Genomic DNA, 20,143 nt, shown 5'->3' on the forward strand with positions numbered 1-20,143 from the left:
TATCTGTCTATTTATCTATCTGTCTATTTATCTATCTGTCTATTTATCTATCTGTCTATTTATCTATCTGTCTATTTATCTATCTGTCTATTTATCTATCTGTCTATTTATCTATCTGTCTATCTATCTATCTGTCTATCTATCTATTTGTCTATCTATCTGTCTATCTCTGTCTATCCACATGCATATATATATTATGTACACACACGTCTCTGTATATACATACATATACACGTGTGTGTATCATCATATATATATATATATATATATATATATATATATATATATATAATATATATATATATATATATATAATATTTGCCAGAAGTAACAGAATGATTCGTGACCAAGAGTTTCGTGCCCCTGTATTCTACAAAGCGATCGTGAAAGCACTCAACATGTTTCACATGGTTCCCCCCATTTAAAAAAAAAAAAAATTATTCCATGGATTTTAATTCACATAGCGAGATTATTTGGTTCTCAGTTTCCATTTTTGAAAATTATCGTGCCTATGATACGGTTAGCTCTCCAATCATTTTTCTTTTTCTTTCGATAAAGCCGAAATGAGGCAATTAAAGAAATTAGATGATTGTTTACTGTCAAAGTCAGTTGTTTTAACTTAGCATTCATTTTATGTTCCATAAACGAAAGGTTCCCTTGTGTGCGTATTTGTCACACGCTGTGCTTGTCTAATATAAATATACACAAACATACAGTGTGTGTGTGTGTGTACAAGTATGTATACATATGTCTTTCAAACACTAGAGCCTGTATAATTATTTCGAGGCATTGTTTGGTATCCTTGTATTCCTTTTTAAAGTTCAATTTCGTAATGGATGTTACGAAACAAATTGAATATCAATCAGTCGTCATATTTGTGCTTTGAATGGGCTTTTGTCTTATAGCCTTTATCATCATTCATCTCTCCATCCATTCATTGAAATAAATCCATTCAAACTTAGCTGTCGATGGCCGTGTGATAAAAACTATGCAGAAGTTGGTCGTGTTTTTTAAAGGCCTCTTTTTCAAATATAAAGAAAAGTAGAGTAAAAAAAACGTTTTTTTAAGGCTTAGAAACTCGTGGTTGTTTTGGATGTGAAATGGGATGGAGAAATAGGAGGAATGCCGAGTGACTAAGTGGAATCACTCCCCGCATTCTTCGTTTGGTTTGGGGTTTTTGAGTTTCTTATATTCGGTTGTTCGAAAATACCAGTTATTTTATCAGAGGAGGCCACTATTTTATTTAATGATTTCTTGTTTGGTCCAATTATATAGTGTTCTTTTCTCTATCTTTTTATTTGTTTCAAGTCATGGGTCTGCGGCCATGCTGGGACACCACCTTGAAGGCTTTTAGTCGAACGAATCGACTCCAATTTATATTTTTTGTTCTTAAGCCTTGTACTTATTCTGTCGGTCTTTGTTGCCGAACCGTCAAGTTAACAGGGGTGTAAACAAAATAAAAAACCGGTTGTCAAGCCGTGATGAGGACATACACGACAGGCTTCTTTTATTTTTCCGTCAACTAATTCACCCACAAGGCATTTGTCGGCCCCGTGGTTAAGACTCCTTGCAGTGGGACTGAACCCGGAACCATGTGGCGATACGTATTTGTGTCAGTGAGCGAATGGAGAGAGAAGTGCGCGCGAAGTTGATTTTAAGAAACATGTTAGTTTCCCGAAATTTTCTCTCAAACTATTTCTTGTACATGTGTTATATTATAACCCATAAAGTCCTGGGATTTGCACTTTACATAGCATGGACTGCTGAGCACATTTTATGAAAATGAAACTACCATGCACACACAAAAAACAAAATTAGTTTAAATTATTTCCTTAGTGTATAATGGTGGCAAGTTTTACATCTGAAAAGTCATTAGTTGAACTATTAGTCCTCTTGCATTCTGGTGGGGTATCGGAGCTGTTTGAGTGACATTAGACCCCAACAATTGCCCATAAATGCATCTATCCGGGCTATGATCGTGGTCTGTCGACCGGTGCCTGACGTGGCCTGTTGCGCTTTATGTGTTAACCTGTCTGTACCTTGTTACCAGTTCTTTTAGCTGAGTGTTAGATGACTGGTTACCTAACTAACCACCGAGTGTTAGTAAAAACAATGTATTTTGGCATCACCTAAGAACTACATTATAAACGTTAACATATTTTTTTTATTACTGTGCAGCATGTTCTCATAACTTTCATAAACCATCTATTAAAAAACCTTTCGTTAATAATAATAATAATAATAATAATAATAATAAAGTTATTTCGGTTGTAGTACATATTTTGAAATAAAGTGTGTGGAAAGTTCTAAGATAGAATTTATTCAACATTGTTGCGTCTTCAGAATTTGAATATTTTTCTGTATAAGGAAAGCAGTTGAGTTTATACATAATCTTAATCTCTGTAGTTTTCGTTCTACACGAATTACTTTATAAATAGACGATATTATATATATATATGATGTATTTTCTATCCACCATCACCAGCGAGTTGCTTATGTGGTTATTTTTGAAGTTAATTCCCTCCTGTTCCTCAAACTCTGGATGCGTGTGTGTGCATGTGTGTTTATATTTACACACACATACACACACGCGTTTTATTTTGGAGATCAAGTGGACTGCGGCTTCAAGTTTTGCCTTATCGGATTGTTGTTCGACCAGACTGGTTAAACATCCGATAAGCGAAACTCGGTCCCTCGTAATATATATTTGCCGCTCTTCTCAATATAGTCACACACTATCAGTGAATATTCTGCTGTAAATTCTTAAACATCTATCACAATAATAGCATTATTTTAGTAAATATACATGTATAGATATATATACACATACATAACATTTTATTGTAGGTGCGCATTGGTTAAACTGTCATCCTATATGCCACAACAAAATTAGATTTGTTTTTTTTTCCCCTCCCCTCGATGGTGACTAAACGTTGTTACTTAACTAAGCTTCTTCCTTATCTCTTCCAATTGTATAGAAACTTGAAGCATTCCTTCTTTCCTAAACCTGTCTAGCCACTTTAAAATGTGCTTCAGGCATTACAGACGTTATCATCATCATCATCATCTATCCCTTCCTTCATATTATTCAACCCACGTTTTAGATAAATTATTTTCTTATTCATACAAAACTGTATATTTGAAAAAAAAAAAATTTAGAGCTAAATTGTATCACCTGTATTTTTAGTAAAGAAATAGGTGATTAAAGTCTGCCATGCACAGAATTCTTTTTTTTTTTTCATTGTTAAAAAAAACAAGAAACAGAATTTTAACGTCGATAAAGCCGTTCTATATTCAATTATGAAACTGTTTGGACTACTTCATTCCTGCTGTTGTTCTGTCTGGTCTCATTTTATATTTTTTTGGTCAGAGCCAAAATGCTTCGTCATCATCATTTAACCTCCTCCTTCCTTGCTGGAATGTGTTGGACGGTTTGACCAGAACTGGCAAAAAGTTGGAAGACCACTCCGAGCTCTGTCTGCTTTGGCATAGTTTCTACAGCTGGATGCCAACCACCTTATTGGGGTATGCAGGGTAGTTTCTACGAGGCACCAGCAGCAGTGGCTTTGTATGAGTTGATGAAAAGGTCAGGGTAGAAATAGAGGGACAGAGATAGGAGTCTTGCAGTGGAAGAGATGCATGACTATCTCAGTTGGAGAGAGAGAGAGAGAAAGAGAGAGATGAAGTTGTGATGGGATGTACACTTGAGTTACAAGGAGGTGTATATAAATATTTTCCATACAACTGCTTTATGAGATGTTAACGGTGTCCATTCTTCATCATCATCATCGTCGTTTAACGTCTGCTTTCCATGCTAGCATGGGTTGGATGATTTGACTGAGGACTGGTGGTCCAGGTGGCTACACCAGGCTCCAATCTGATTTGGCAAGGTTTCTACAGCTGGATGCCCTTCTTAACGCCAACCACTCTGAGAGTGTAGTGGGTGCTTTTACGTGCCACGGGCACGAAGGCCAGTCAGGTGGTACTGGCAACGGCCACGCTCGAAATGGTGTATTTTACGTGCCACCTGCACAGGAGCCAGTCCAGCGGCACTGGCAAGTATTGGTAATGTTTGTTTTCAGTCATAATTTGATTAGAAGGTAGGGATACAGTGTGTGGTTTGTGTGTATGTGGAGTTTCTGTTGTTGTAGGTGTCAGGAAGAGGATGAACCATGAATGGAAAGAGGTGACGGAATTGCAGGTATGAAACACTTGATGGAGGTGAGACTGACAGTAGTAAGGTACTAGAGGTGACTATCAAAAGAGTTTAGATGGAGTGACAGTAGTTAGAGCTTCAGAGAAACCTTGGTTGTGGAGGAGTTAAAAGATCTGTGTTTGTAGAGTTTTGGTGAATATGGTGGTGTGGGATGATTACCCCTAATTTGTGAGTGATGGAGTGTGTAGGGCATACCCACACAAATGTTTTGCCCCACATCTAATTTGTTTCCTCATAACTTTCAGAATACCTTTCAGATGGTATAGATTATGATTGTAGTGGAATGTACACCATCTGAAAGGTATTTGAAAATTTCTTGGCACATAAAATACACCATTTTGTGTGTGGCTGTTGCCAGTACCACCTGATTGGCCTTCGTGCCGGTGGCACGTAAAAGCACCCACTACACTCTCGGAGTGGTTGGCGTTAGGAAGGGCATCCAGCTGTAGAAACGCTGCCAAATCAGATTTGAGCCTGGTGTAGCCATCGGGTTTCACCAGTCCTCAGTCAAATCGTCCAACCCATGCTAACATGGAAAGCGGACGTTAAACGATGATGATGATGAATTACCTGTCTTTCTGAACGTTATCAATGAAATAAAGTTGGGAAGGGCACTCTTGTGTAGGTATGCTGAGCGTACTTACACGGTGAATAATTCAATAGGATATCAAGTAGTTAGCCAAGGTGTTAAATTTTTGCCTGTCACTAATTTTGTGGTTGTGGGTCATCATTATTGTATATGAGAGTTCGGTGAGGCTATAAATTTTACTGTAGTACAATTTGATCTCAAATATGTCGCCTCTGACTTATGTACTTAAAAAAATCTGATCTACCTTATCCTGTTACTTTTTCCCATATGAGTATAATGCTGCTCGGCTGCACAATTTTGACTCTAATGGTTTTGTATTATATTTCTTAATGACATGAGTAAAAATGGTAGTTCCATCCTGTCTCTGAAACCACTGACAATAGGAATGAAAGAAGCTACTCTGGGAGACCAATGGTACCTCCACAGTTGGTATAATTAATCATAACAGCTGGATAATTATGGATTGCTACATGTGATGTTTCCTCGTGTACCACAGTCTTCTTTCACATGTTTAACTCATAGTATATGCTGCAATCCACCACATGTGAGAGTCCACAATGGAAATGTGAATAGCTGTGTGAGGCTGAAGTATTTGTCAGTTCTCAAGAGGACATCTTTTATAACCTGATCTTTTATGGCGTAGCGCTGACCAATGGTAAGATTTGAATCCTTAGCCAGAATTTAAACTCGGAATGTTAAGAACTGTCATCTTATCTGATGTTCTAACATTTTTTGCCTATGGATAATAGCCTTTTGATTTCAATATTACTTGGGTGGACCCTCTCAGTTATTTGATGCTTAAAGAAATTCTGTTATATTTTTATAATTAAATATTAGGAATTGTATTAAAAAACAAAAATATTTATATTTTGTGTATTGTTGAAGTATGGGACATGAATTTTAACCATAAAATCTTATAAGGACCCCTCAAGGGCTATATGAACCCCAGTTGAGGACCCACTAACCCATTGCTTTATCAAATTTAATCACATGGTTTTGGTTAGCCCAGGGCTGTATAGTAAAAGACATTTGGTCAAGATGTCACATGTGCTTCTTAACCATGCTGACCCCTGTATAGTCATGTTTAGCTTTATTTGGTTTCCATGGACCATGTCACTGTAGTACAGCGAGTACTTCAATGAGGCCATCTCTGATGGTGATTGTTTCTGGCTTGGCTTTTATTAACCCTAAACCTCATCTGTGTGGTCTTCTTTATGTCTATTCACCTGAGTCCTCATTATGGCAAAAGAGATGATTAAGCTTTTCTGTTAATTGCAGCATTATAAAGATTGAAGGCTGGTGTTTACAATTTGACACCTGGACAGAACATTTAATTGTACCTGTCTTATTTTACCTGTGATGACACTTGAAACTTTTGAAACTTAAGTACTTGCTTGCTGAGTCAGTTTAGCTCAAATACAAACCTCCTTTGTTTTTTAATTCCAGTCAATTTAGAGAGCAAATTTAGATTAAAAGTCAAAACATTCTTCCTTCGTCTCTGGTTAGTATTGACAGGTTTAAAGGCTTTCTTTCTTTCATCGTCATCATCATTGTTTAACGTCCGCTTTCCATGATGGCATGGGTTGGATGATTTGACTGATGACTGGTGAACCAGATGGCTACACCAGACTCCAATCTGATTTGGCAGAGTTTCTACAGCTGGATGCCCTTCCTAACGCCAACCACTCCGAGAGTGTAATGGGTGCTTTTTACATGCCACTGGCACGAAGGCCAGTCAGGTGGTACTGGCAATGACCACACTCAAAATGGTGTATTTTACGTGCCACCTGCACAGGAGCCACAGTCCAGTGGTATTGGCATTTGCAATAATTTTCAAGCTTTCATGTTTAATTTCCATATGGTGAATTATAAGTTTGCATAAAAGACTTGGAGAAAAATTCAATAATTGTAAATCACATTCTTGGGTTTTCTACTTATAATTTTTACTAATATTCATGAATTCTGGTTTCCAGAGAATTTTGGTCTTGTATCTTCCCCTACTTCTGGTACTCTTGTCCCACTTTTCTTTCCTCTACTCAAGACCCTCTTGCTGTGCTCCCTCTCTCCCATCACCAGTCTACACACTGATGGTTGATGTTCTCAGAACACCCCCCCCCCAAGAGTCTCTTCCTTGCTCATGTCCTTTCTGCAGTTTCCCCCTTTTCATACCAGCCCACCTGAGGCTGCCCCTAATTTCTCTGATACAAATTTTGAGTTTAAAGTGATCTAAATTAAAACCTTCCATTAATATTTCTCATGTTAATTGATGTTTCAAACACCAGCTTAACGAGACGATTTCAACAGACATCTGGTAACCAAAGTTATGATGCAGAATTCTATTGGCATCATTTTTTCTGTTTCCTAGGAGCCTGCAAAAGGTATAGCCACAGGTATTAACCCCTTTCTCCAGTCCTCACCCCGCTCCAAATATTAAAGATTTTTTTCAGAGCTAATTGTAGAAATAGTTGTGTGGACTTGTGACATGTATCATGTTATACCAAATCAATTCCAGACGAGAATTTAGAATTAAACCTCCATGAATTTTACATCTCTCATTAAACAATTCAACAATTTCATCTTACTCTTCTCATCTCAATGGTATTTAGAATAATTGTACATTTGGTTGTATATTTTACTTACATCATCACACTTATATAAAGACCCTTGTAGAAAAAGTTATGTATGGAATTAAAACTTTCTTTAGTACCAACTTGCTTTAAATACAAGCTCAGGTCTCATATTACCAACTTGGAAAAAAACTGCTTATATTAAAGTGTTCATATTTAATTGTAGTTAATTGGTTAAAGTATGAAAATTTAATTAGTTAAACTTCCATTGCTATTTTAATTAAGAATCGTTTTCTGCCCTTTGGCTTGGTATATTGTCAAAGTCTGTAGCTGTTTGATGTAAAACTTCTGAATACTTTGAAGTTTAATGGAACCATACATAGCCTGTGTATTCTTCTTGGAAAAGGGTCATGAAATCCTTTATCGGAACAAATCCTATTAACATTGCTGTCATTTTAACATTCATTTTTTTTTCATGCTGGAATAGGCTGAAGAAATTTGTAGGCATCCCTTCGAATGTTTGACCTATTTATTTCATCCCATATTTTCTTTGGTCTACCTTCCACTCCACTTCAACTATTTTTGCTATTTCACACCAATAGGTCATGGTATTTTTCACCATTATTTAGAATATTTGCATGACATGTCTGTATTTGTTAAGTCAGCTTCCTCGTGTGTGTGTGTGTGTGTGTGTGTGTGTGTGTGTGGTGGGGGGCATGACTATGTGGTTAAGAAGCTTGTATTGCCAAGACATGGCTTCAGGTTCAGTCCTGCTGTGTAGTATCTTGGTCAAGTGTCTTTTTGTACAGCCCCCAAGTGTTCCGAAGCCTTGTGAGCAGTTTTAGTAGTGTGTGTGTGTGCGTGCAAATATGTATATATGTAATATGGGTGTTGTATCTCCTTGCCTTGACATCACATGGTAAATGTAGACAATCATCTTCAGAAACAGCCGTTTGTTTGTTGGCAATTTTCTGTGAAAGCATGTCCAGCCATTGTGCTGCTTGTTGTTTGAAAGACTAAAAGAAACACTACTTCGTCTAGAAACCAGAAGAACTTTTAGCCTTTGAAAATTTGCTCCAATAAATCGCATTTGATCCATGCAAGTTATAGGAAAATAGACATTGAAGTGGCGATATAATAAATACACCCAGTGGTTAGGGTTAGGTTTTAGGGTTTTTGTTACACTGAAAATGGGTGGTGCATATATTCTTTACCTCCGCCAATACTCCTAATTTCATGATTAATTGCATGCGTTGATTGGGTCTTCACCCTCATGCATTTTGCTGCTTGTTGGGTCCTTTGCCATCCCCATTATGAAGTTCAGTGTCCTGAAATCACTTTCTGTCAATTATTCTCATGTCTTTCATGACTTCTCTTGGACAAATGTCTTCTGTTACAACCCTGGGTTGACCAATGCCATGTGAGTGAATTTCCTAGATGGAAACTGTACAAAGCCTATCTTTATATATATATATATATATATATATATATATATATAATGTGTGGATCTCGAAGCACAAAGCTATAAATATGTAAACATTGGGTTGAAAAGCCCTTTTGGATAGAAATCCCTGTCATGCCTACAAGAGATGGTGGTTCATGTTCCACAGCCTTCAGCTTTTCCTGCGTGGCACTTTGGGCAAGTGCCTGGTGAGTGAATTTGGTTGATGGAAACTGCTTGTGTGTCTTAGTGTGTCTGTGTTTGTCCCCCACCACCTCTTGATAATGAGTATTGATGTATTCACATCCCTGTAACCTAGTGGCTTGGCGAAAGAGACTGCTTTAAAAAAGATGTCCTAGGGTCAGTTCATGGCTGTCGTTGAATACCTGAAGCAAGTAAAACTAAAAGATAAAGATATATATATTGTGTGTGTGTGTTTGCATTTTGTGATAGTATGGAAAAACTCTTGTGTCAACAAAATGTCTTTTGATGACTGGAATGGAAATGCTTACCTTCCAATCAATTGCTTTCAGTACTTCAGATTGATATATACTTCCTCCAGTCTTGTGCTAAAATGTGTTGGCCAGTAGTTTACCGTGGTGGTGGTGAGTGTACTGAGGAACTTAAAAGTCACAGATCAAGTTCTCGGTCAATAATCTGGCTTAGGTTTTGTAATAAATCATTAGTGTGACTGCTATACCAGTTTACAGTTTAGAATTTAATACATAGCATTGCTATGGAGACAATAGATCCAGATGAATAAATAAATAGATTAGTTGAATACAATGAGGAAATTAAAAAAAAAAATTTGTATGTTCTTTTTTTATGTGATTGCGCACACACACACACACGCACGCACGCACGCACACACACACACACACACACACACACACACACACACACACACACACACACACACACACACACACACTACACATCTGCTCACACAGTAGTTGTGATCTAGTTGTTTGTATTACCAGCGATTGTCTTAAATAGTTTTAGAATATTTTAAAATAATACAATTACCTACTTGCAGTTATGTGTACTAAAATGTCACTATCTAAATTAAAATCATAAATAATGTTGTGAGTTTGGTCAATGCTAGCCATAATATACAGATATATAACTGCAGATGTTTTACTTATCTTCTTCATCGCTGCTGTTTTAATGCCTACTTTTCCATGATTGTATGAGTTGGAAAGAATTTTTTGAGGCTGATTTTTCTATGGCTGGATGTTCTTCCTGTCACCAACCCTCACCTGTTTTGCAACTGAGCTAAATATTTCTCTCCATAGCTGCAGGGCCGTGGAGTCGGAGTCAGAAACAATTAAGGGATAGCTGAAGTCGGAGTTGGAATCAGTAAGACTATACTGACTCCGACTCAGAATATCTTTATTTCTTTAATATAAACCAGTTATAACACATAGGCCTACGCAAAGTACAAGCATATGCATATGTGTTTATGAGATATGTAGACCATAATCACTTGATTACATAAAGAGGAGTCTGAATCAGTCAGTTGAAGTTTATTGTTTCGACTCCTTGACTGGACAGGTTTCCATGGAAGACTGAAAACTATATGACAGTGATGCTCTTTTGCAACCTTTTCACAATGTAAAGACAGAGAGAGAGACGCAGATACACATGTGAGCTGCTTTCATTTTCCATCCATAAAATGCACTCACTGGGCTTTGGTTGGCTTGAGGCCATAGAAGACATTTGTCTGAGGGTACCATGCAGCCGGACTGAACCTAGAACCATGTAGTTGGGAAGCAAACCTCTCAAACACACAACCATACCTGTGACTATTGTTAGCCATACCTAAATGTTAATTCTACTGAAAATTAGCTGAAGTCCATTGGCAGTCTGCCATTAATCATGAAAACGTTAACAACTGTAAAGCTTCCACACTGCCTGTGACTTCCCTTGGTTCTGTGCTATAAACCTGGCCATTTTGAGAAATTCATGTTGCAAACACCAGCTTTGTAATGAAGTTAGTTTTGGATAAATCTTTTATTATAGCAATTTCATTCTAAATATGGTTTTAGAACAGTGAAATAAGTATTGTTGTCAGTCTTAAACGAAGGACATTTTGGGATGTGCAATTGTTCTTGCAGGTGTTGGCCACATTACAGAGGCATTGTGCTCTTGAAAATCTTACTGCAAACATCGGGGTTTCATAATGTGAAACTTTTTTCTCACAGAATCAGTGAGAAGATACATTTTGCATTTCACAACATCTCTTACCGTATCATTTCAGTGTTCAGCCTCTAACTTTGTTTTGTCACATTTAATTTACATAATCTTCTCTTTAAACTCCCGTTTTCAAGAAATATTGGGAATTTTACATGCAGCTTTACGCTAATTGCGTTAATTATCTCATCAAGGTAAAATGGTGCAACATCTGCAGCAAGCTAACAACCTATTAACATACTGAACTGCCAATGTTGGGGTGGGTGGGTGGAAAAAAACAATAACTAAATACCACTTAGTAGTTTTAAGTTAAGTCTTACCCTGCTAATTTATTAACCGTGTAGGTTTATAAGGAAACCATTTTGATACCAACCAGCCAGCCAGCCAGCCAGAAACTGCTGCTGGTTCTCTGATACAAACCACCTGAAAGTGGTTGTAAATTGAATGAAGCCTTCAATCAAAATTTCTTCTTTCATCTTTAGACTGCAGCCATGCTGGAGCATTCCTTGAACAAATTGACTTCATTATTTAAGAGATTATTTTTTTTTAAGCCTGGTGCTTATTCTGTTGGTTTCTATTGTTGAGCTGCTAAGTTAGTTATTGGGATGTAAACAAACCAACACCTGATTGTCAAGCAGTGGTGCAAGGACAGCACGAAGACCCTCCATGAACTTGTAGGTTTTATGCAAAGTGTCATGGCTGCATATGCATGACACTCGGGTGTGAAAAAGTTAGGGAGAAATGATAGGCGGCGCCACCTGCCAGCACCGAGTGTTGGTGGTGGTGGTGAAGGCAAATAAGATGTGAAAGAGTGTGCATTTCAAACTGAACGTTGGTGATCAGCAAAATTGATAGTGTGGATTAGAGAGCACCATGAACATATTCTGATGGGAAGCCATACATATGGGAGATGGATGACAGTCTCTTTGAGACTCTCCCCTTTCATTAAGGTTTGTGACAGCCTAGACTGTTGGTCCTTTTTAACTATTTTATTTGTTCTAATTATTTGAATTACCTGTGAGATGTTTCTTTATTTAATATGTTTTCCATGCTAGTATGGGTTAGATGGGAATTGATTTTGAGATAGGATTTTACCGATGGATGTTTTTCCCTGTTGCGCCAACCCCTCACGTTTTACAGGTAAGAGATTTTTTTTTTTTTATATTCTACAGCTTTTTGAAAGCATAGATCAGCATCTGGTCATAATATCAGCAGGAATGTCTATCAGCTCTGCTCTGCTCAAACTAGATCAAAAAAAATATTCATATTCATCTTCCCCCACGCTAGCTTGGATTCGATGGTTGGGCAAAATTCAATGAAACAGAAGACCATATTGTATCCCTATGTTTCTTGTATGATGCTTTCTTCTATTATCTGATTAACAGTATGAGTAACCTGTGTCCTACTTGACCAAATATTCTGTCTCTGCAACTAATTCCAACAGGCCAGCCACTTTTTTGTGCCATCTTATTCCTAAATGTCCTGTCTACCATATTGTTGTGGACTTGGATGTTTTTGCGTGTGTACAACAGTCTTCCCTACAGTTTCTTATTTGTTTTTACTGCCCACAAGGGGCTACACACAGAGGGGACAAATGGATTAAGTTGATTATATCGACCCCAGTGCGTAACTGGTACTTATTTAATCAACCCCGAAAGGATGAAAAGCAAAGTCGACCTCAGTGGAATTTGAACTCAGAACGTAGCGGCAGACGAAATACCACTAAGCATTTCGCCCGATGTGCTAACGTTTCTGCCAGCTCGCCGTCTTCCCTACAGTTTCCATCTACCAAATTCATTCACAAGGAATTGGTTGATTTTGGACTAAAGACACTTGCCCAAGGTGCAACATGGTGAAATTGAACTCAAAACCTTTTGGTTGTGAAGCTGATTTCTTAGCCCATACAGCCGTGCCTCTAACATTTACTATTCCTCTCGTTTCAGTGCGTCACATCATCTCTTGTCTTAATATTATCTTTCTTTCTCCTCTGTGTGGGTGTTGGATTTGATCTCGCTGTTCATTCCCTCACATGTGGCTTGTTACATCTTAGTACTTTCAAATTAAAATTTGAGGTAATTATGTAATGTGATTTATGTTACAATTGAGATTTTTGTTTCATTCATCCTACATTTTAGTTCTATTTTAGAGTAGGTGGGCACTAGAATGGCTTCCATCATTTCCACTGCTGTTTTTCATTTTAATTATTGAAACCTAATTTTCTATGTAAAATCTAATCTAATTAAATCTATCTTTGTTTGTATTATACCTATATATTCCATTTATTGTTATCTCGTGCGATATTTCCATTCCGTAGACATTGCTATTTATCACCATTTCATCTTTGCCGATGCTGTTTTCAAATATTGTCTTTTGGCTTTTTATTCTGTCAGCTTCTTTTCAAATGCATATTACACATTCAGCAATTATTCAGGTCTTCTTAATTTCTCTTCACATTTCTCATCATTGTTTTACATCTGCTTTTCATGCTTGTAGGGGTTGAAAGGACCACTTGTTTCAGTTTCATTTTTGGCAGCTTGGTTGAAAATGTGAACAAATGACACCGATTTCTAGTTCATGTGGAGTTTAGAGCATAATCATTCATGATGATACACACGCACACTATCACCATCATATCTGCCAGCCCTCCGCCTTGGCATGGATTAGATGGTTTACGACAGATGTCTGCACATATTTGGGAATATTACTCATCTGGATGGGTCAAAAAACTGCAATATATACAGACACAGCACGTGTGTGTGCGTGTATACACACACACACACACACACACACACACACACACACACACACACACACACACACACACACACACACACACACACACACACACACACACACACACACACACACACACACACACACACACACACACACACACACACACACACACACACACACACACACACACACACACACACACACACGCGCACACGCACAAAGGTTTGCTGAAAGGTGTATAGCTTTGGGTAAAAGAAAATACATGAGGATCAGTTAATTATGATTTTATTCCACATATCCCATCCAACCCATGCCAGCATGGAAAACGGATGTTAAACAACAATGATGATGATGATGGTCCATTCTCAGGTTCACACGCTTATTGCAGCTGCCCTTCAGTTTTTCTAAGCCCTGTAAAAGAACTTGGCAGGTTGGGCCTCCAACCAGGCCTTTTGTAATACCTTTAAAGCCAAGAACTTTTCAGCACACCCACACACACACACACAAACTGCTATGCATATTCTGTCTGCTAATTTCACTAATAAGGCATTGGTCAGCCTAAGGCGACAGTAGAAGCTGCTTGTCTCCAGTTGTTTTGTATTGAGACAGTACTCAAGAGCCTGTAGTGGATTGGATTGGATTGTTCATGTCCAGTCCACTACAGAACGAATGCCTCAGCATGTTCTGTCCATCAACCACAGGTCTGATGTGGAGGCCATGAATTTGAGCTTGAAACCATATTGGTTTGATAATCCCACTCTGCCGCACTGGCTTGACATGAATTGTCATAGGGGTGCAGTTTTTAATACTCTATCCAGGGATAGTTAAGTCTATTACATTGACCCCCCCCCCTCCCCCCAGTACTCAACTTATTTTATCGGCCTTGAAAGGATACAAGGCAAAGTTGGCCACAGAGGAATTTGAACTCTGGATAAAAAAGATGGACTAAATACTGGTAAGCATTTCGCCTGGTCTGCTAATGATTCTGCCAGCTTGCCATCTAGAGAATTTGCTGACTAAAAGAATTCTGTATGTACACAGTCATGTTTGCACCTCAAAATATTAATGACCGTTTTTCTGTGATAACATGGGTCAGATGGATAATGGGGAAACTATATTATGTAAATTGTAGCTTTTCACAGCATTGTATTAAACCTGAGACAAACTAAAGAACTTAAGCATCATCATCATCATTATCATCACCATTTGATGACCATTTTCTGTGCCTGAATAGGTCGGATGGTTTGAGAGGAGCTGGTGAGGCAGAGGACAGTACCAAGCTGCAATGTCTGTTTTGGCTGGAGTTCCTTCCGAATGCCAGCCTCTTTATAGTGTGTGTGTGTTGGGTACTATTCTAGCACCAGTGCGGTCACCAAGTGACTTGCAAGACAAGATTCCTGCCACTTTTTATCAGATGTGTTGCAGCAGGACATATTCCGACTGGAGTTTCTGTCTCTCTCTCTCTCTTGCGAATAGGCTTAATTGTTCAAAAATACGAGTGGTAACTCATATGTTTTATATAAAAGAGGTGAGCGAATGCCACAGTTTTTAAGAACAACTTTGCTTTTATTCTTGTCTTTGTTGTGGTCATATGACTGAAATGGTGAGTGAACTGGCTGTTGTCAAGGAAGTGGAGACTATTCTCAATATTAAACACCCACTCATTTTGTGTTTTAGGTGGTGAACATTGTTTACTCAGAGAGATGGCAGAGTTGCATCTGCCATTTGAAGATTCTCTGTGATCACCATGGCATAAGACTCACCATATGCTAACTTTTTTGCTTCAGCACACACCAAATATAAACTGATGGCCATTTTGTAATTATATTTACTAAAAGTGGGTTTTTGCTATGCGTTTGTGAAGAGAGGATGTAATATGTGAGTGAGCCTGTTTCCAGTAGACTATTTTTGTTCTTTTTTTTTTTTCTGGTGGGTGAATTGGTGTAATATTTACAGACAAAAGAAATTAGAAAGTTTATTGTGTAAGAATCAATTTTACAAAGTATGTATTTTTTTTTTTTACTTGTTTCAGTCATAGGACTGTAGCCATGTTGAGGTACCACCTTTAAAAGTTTAGTCGGAGAAATTGACTTTCCTACAGTTTTTTTAAAAGTACGGTACCTTATCAGTTTATTTTGCCACATTGCAAAGTTACAGGATTGTAAACAAGCATAAAGACACCCCCCTCACACATCTGACAGGCTTCCACAGAGTTTCTGTCCACCAAATTCACCCACAAGGCATTGGTTGTTCCAGGGCTATAATAGAAGACACTTGCTCAAGGTGCCACACAGTGGAACTGAACCCAGAACCATGTGGTTATAAGGCAAGCTTAACTATACAGCTTATGTTAGCATATATTGCAAACATTCTCTACAAAATATTGTTTAAAGATTTTTTCCCTTTTTTACATCTTTTAGTCCGAAGAGAAGGCAGCACCCATCACCCTTCACAAGGTCCCTGATATTAGTGGGGTCAAGATAGAGAAGAAAGGGCCCTTAAATTGGAGACCTAATGTGACTGCTTGCAACAGAGTGGACCCCAAGATGTCGGGTGGTGGTGTTATAAACTGGGCAACTCGAGTGGGCCATCAAGGGATTTGAACTGGAACATATACTGCAAGTGACCCCAGTCCAATGCTCTTAAGGTTCTTACACATCCCTCGATTGGTACTTACCAGTATTTTGTCCATCTTTTATATTCTGAGTTCAAATTCTGCTGTGGCTGACTTTGCCCTATATCCTTTCGAGGTCAATAAAATAAAGTACCAGTTGAATACTGGGGTCAATGTAATAGACTTTTGAATGAAGGCAAAGTTGACTATGGTAGGATATGAACTCAGAACGCTTGGTGTCAGAATCTGTTCTCATGATTCTGCTACCTTGCTGTTGTGTCAGTTTTTGTCTTTCTCCAATTCTAGATATTAAAATAAATTTAATGTGTTTGTATCTGGATTTAGCATATATGAGACTTATGGCATGTTTTACTTATGTAATGGAATTAGTAATGTAGAATATTTCTCAGATTAAATTTTACTTTTTCACTAATTAGTTTGTGTGTATGTGAAGTTTACTTTCTGACCATGTGGTTTTGGTTCTGTCCCACTGTGTACTGCCTTGCGAAAGTGTCTCCTACTTCAGCCCTGGGTCAACCTAAGCATTTATGAGTAGATTTGGTAGATAAAAACTGAACGAAGCCTGATGTGTGTGTGTGTTTGTTTTGATATTGTGTAATTGTTGTTAAATGAATGTCATTCATTTCCAATATTCTGCAAAAACATGTCTGACCATGGGAAAGAATTATTTTGTTTGGTATTAGGTAAGGGTTGGCAGCAAGATGAGCATCCAGCTGTAGAAAATCTGCCTCAGTAAATTCCATGTGACCCCTGCAGACATGGAGAGGTGGATTTTAAAATGATGATGATTGGAGTGACTAAATTTATACTTATCATTTTAATGACTGTTTTATCTATTTGTTCATGCTGGACAAGTGTTAAAGGTGAGGCAGATTTCTTCTAAGCATCAAACATGCTGTATGTTTTAAGTAGAGAAAACAGCTGAAAAATTAGTTCCAAATTCATTTTGTACTTAGATAATGTTTCACTATTTCACTGCATGGCATAACTTATCTCCCTTGCTTTGACTTGAAATGGCTTCACTTGGAACAGTAGCAGGTGTATTACAAGATTGTCTCTTTTCTTTACTTTCCTTAGTTATTCTGTATAAACAGGGCTTCCGTTATTAGAAATTTTCATTTTATATATATTTTATTTTTATTTAAAATTTTTTTTTATATATTTCGTTTTGTAATGCTGTTTTAAGTAGTAAAAAGCATTTAAAAATCCTCTGCTTTCGATATGTGGGAGGTTCGCCTACTTAATCGGTATTCCTTCTAACATGTGCTCTAAAATAGCTAACTACAATTTTGGTTGGTTGCTGTCTGACAGTGACAAGTCTGTAAAAAACAAAACAAAAAAAAAAAACACAACAATTGTCTGAGTTGTGAAAGTACATTTACTCGTCTTCACTGGTTGCCATGGTGTGATAGCGGCTCCTTCATAGTTAGAATGCTTGGTTTTCCTGTTATTGAAATAGTGACTTCCTGTCTATATTTAATCAAGGAGCTTCTTGTATCACGTTAACAAGTGGTCAAGTATCTAAATTATGAAGGAAAACAAACTGTCAGTCAGTGTACAGTTTTTACAGGGTCTTGAGATTTTAAAAGTTGTTGGGTTCCCGATCTCTCTCCCACATGTGCGCGCGCGCGCACATACACACACACACACACACACACACACACACACACACACACACACACACACACACACACACACACACACACACTATTTGCCAATTTACGTAAAAGACACCTTTACAAGTAAAGATTTTTTTCCTTCATTCTTGCAATATGAAGAGCTGTACATACCTGGTGTACATACCTGGTGTACATACCTGGTGCAGCTCCCTGGCTTATCAGTTTTCAGTCAAACCGTCTAACCCATGCCAGCATGGAAAACAGACGTTAAATGATGATGATGAACAAACACGTCATATTATGTTTGACAGAGTAATCTGAATACTAAAGGGTTAAAGCTAAACAACAAGGTGGATTACACGAGAATCAGCATTGTTTGTGGAGTTGTGGTAGATGCTTGAGAACCATTGTAGGTTTGTTCACATCCATAATGGAGGAGATTTCTCGAGATAGCATGAGATCCATTTGATGACAAGGAAAGTCAAAAGAGTACCTTTGTTGTCATGAACTCCAGCTTGGTTTAAAGATACTTTACTCTGTATCTTCATGATAAACCACTGAACAATCGGACTTTTTGTTTGTAGGTGTGTGTGTGTGTGTGTGTGTGTGTGTGTGTGTGTGTATAGGTATGTATGCACACACACTAACACATCCCAATTTCACTCACAGAGCATTGTTCAGCTGGAAGCTATGATAAATGACACTTGCATAGGCCACTGAGATATTTGATTTTCTTGAGAAATTTTATACAATTCTAATGATTTTTTTTTTTTTTAGAAATCTTTCAAAATTGAAATTTAATTCTGTAGCATGAAACTGTTTTTACTTGTTGACGGGGGAACTATTAGACAAACCTCATTTAATATCCACTTTTCAATAGTTGCATGGGTCAGACGGAATTTATTGATGCAGATTTTCTACAGCTGGATGCCTTTCCTGTCACCACCCTTCAACTGTTTTCATGGAGGACAGGAAATGAACAGCCCATTTACAATCATTACATTATCAAGTCAAGGGTACATGTAAACACACACACACACACACACACACACATATGATGGGCCTCTTTCAGCCTCCATCTACCAAATCCATTCTCAAGGTTTTGGTTGGCGCTAGGTGCCACTCAGTGGGACTGAACCTAAGACAACATGGTGTGGGGAAGCAAATTTCTTAACTACACAACAATAATAGAAATAACCTATTTTTTCTGCAATTTTGTCCATTTATCTAATTGTTGAATACTGGAATAGAAAATGCTTTTGTTTCGATACTCGTGATTATTTGTGATAAAAATAAACATGGGTGTCTGGTACGGCTGACATAATCTCTGTTGTTGCAATTCTCAAGAAGCACAAGGTAGATAACTCTGTTTAAGATTTGTTGCTTTTCTTCAGTGGAAACAGAAATGAGTTTTGCAAGGAGTTATATATGAAACTTTCCAGACTGCCTAACTAGAAATTACATTATTTACATTTGACGGATATTTGTCCTCATCTTGTTTGTTGTTAACACAATGTTTCGGCTATGATAATTTAATGTCTACATAGCATAGCTATGTGGTTAAGAAGTTAGCTTTGTAACCGTGTGGTTTTGAGTTCAGTCTCACATCATCTATGGCCCCAAGGTGATGAATGCCCTGTGAGTGAATTTAGTAGAAGGAAACTGTAGGGAGCCCATCTCTATTTACACACATACATGTCTGTAAATGTGTGCAAATGTACATAAATGTTGATACAGTAATACTTCACTTTATGAGACCCCCGAGTTTATGAGTTTTATTCTATGATAGATATAAAAAGGTTAAACAGCCATTTTGTGTGTGGAAATGTCACATGTCGCAACACCAGTTCTGATGTGTCCACACAGTGACGGAGTAAGATGATGGCATATAATTTCATTACTGCAATGGGAAATTATTGCTCTGCTTTGCGAGTTTCCACTTTTGTGGGTTTCCACTTAGCGAGTGATCTCTGGGAACAAATTGCCTTGTATATTGAGGCATTATTGTATTTTGCTTCAGTGAGACACTATTGATGGTAACTCTGCAAAAAAAAAAAAAAGACGAACCCCTACTTGAAAAACTGGTGAAGGATTGGCATCAGGAAGAACATCCAGTTACCAAATTTAACCTCATAGCAGTTCCTATT

At 37.7% G+C, this 20,143-nt stretch overlaps 1 protein-coding gene across 11 annotated transcripts in view; it reads left to right on the forward strand.

Annotated features, from left to right (window-relative positions):
* The window catches only part of LOC106873685 (SRSF protein kinase 1), a 269,109-nt gene that overhangs the window by 122,815 nt on the left and 126,151 nt on the right, over positions 1–20,143 (forward strand). The gene's annotated exons all lie outside the window — the stretch shown is intronic.

The sequence above is a fragment of the Octopus bimaculoides genome, chromosome 11 (genome assembly GCF_046866305.1).
Source record: "Octopus bimaculoides isolate indiv1 chromosome 11, ASM4686630v1, whole genome shotgun sequence".
In the NCBI taxonomy this organism is placed as follows: Eukaryota; Metazoa; Mollusca; class Cephalopoda; order Octopoda; family Octopodidae; genus Octopus; species Octopus bimaculoides.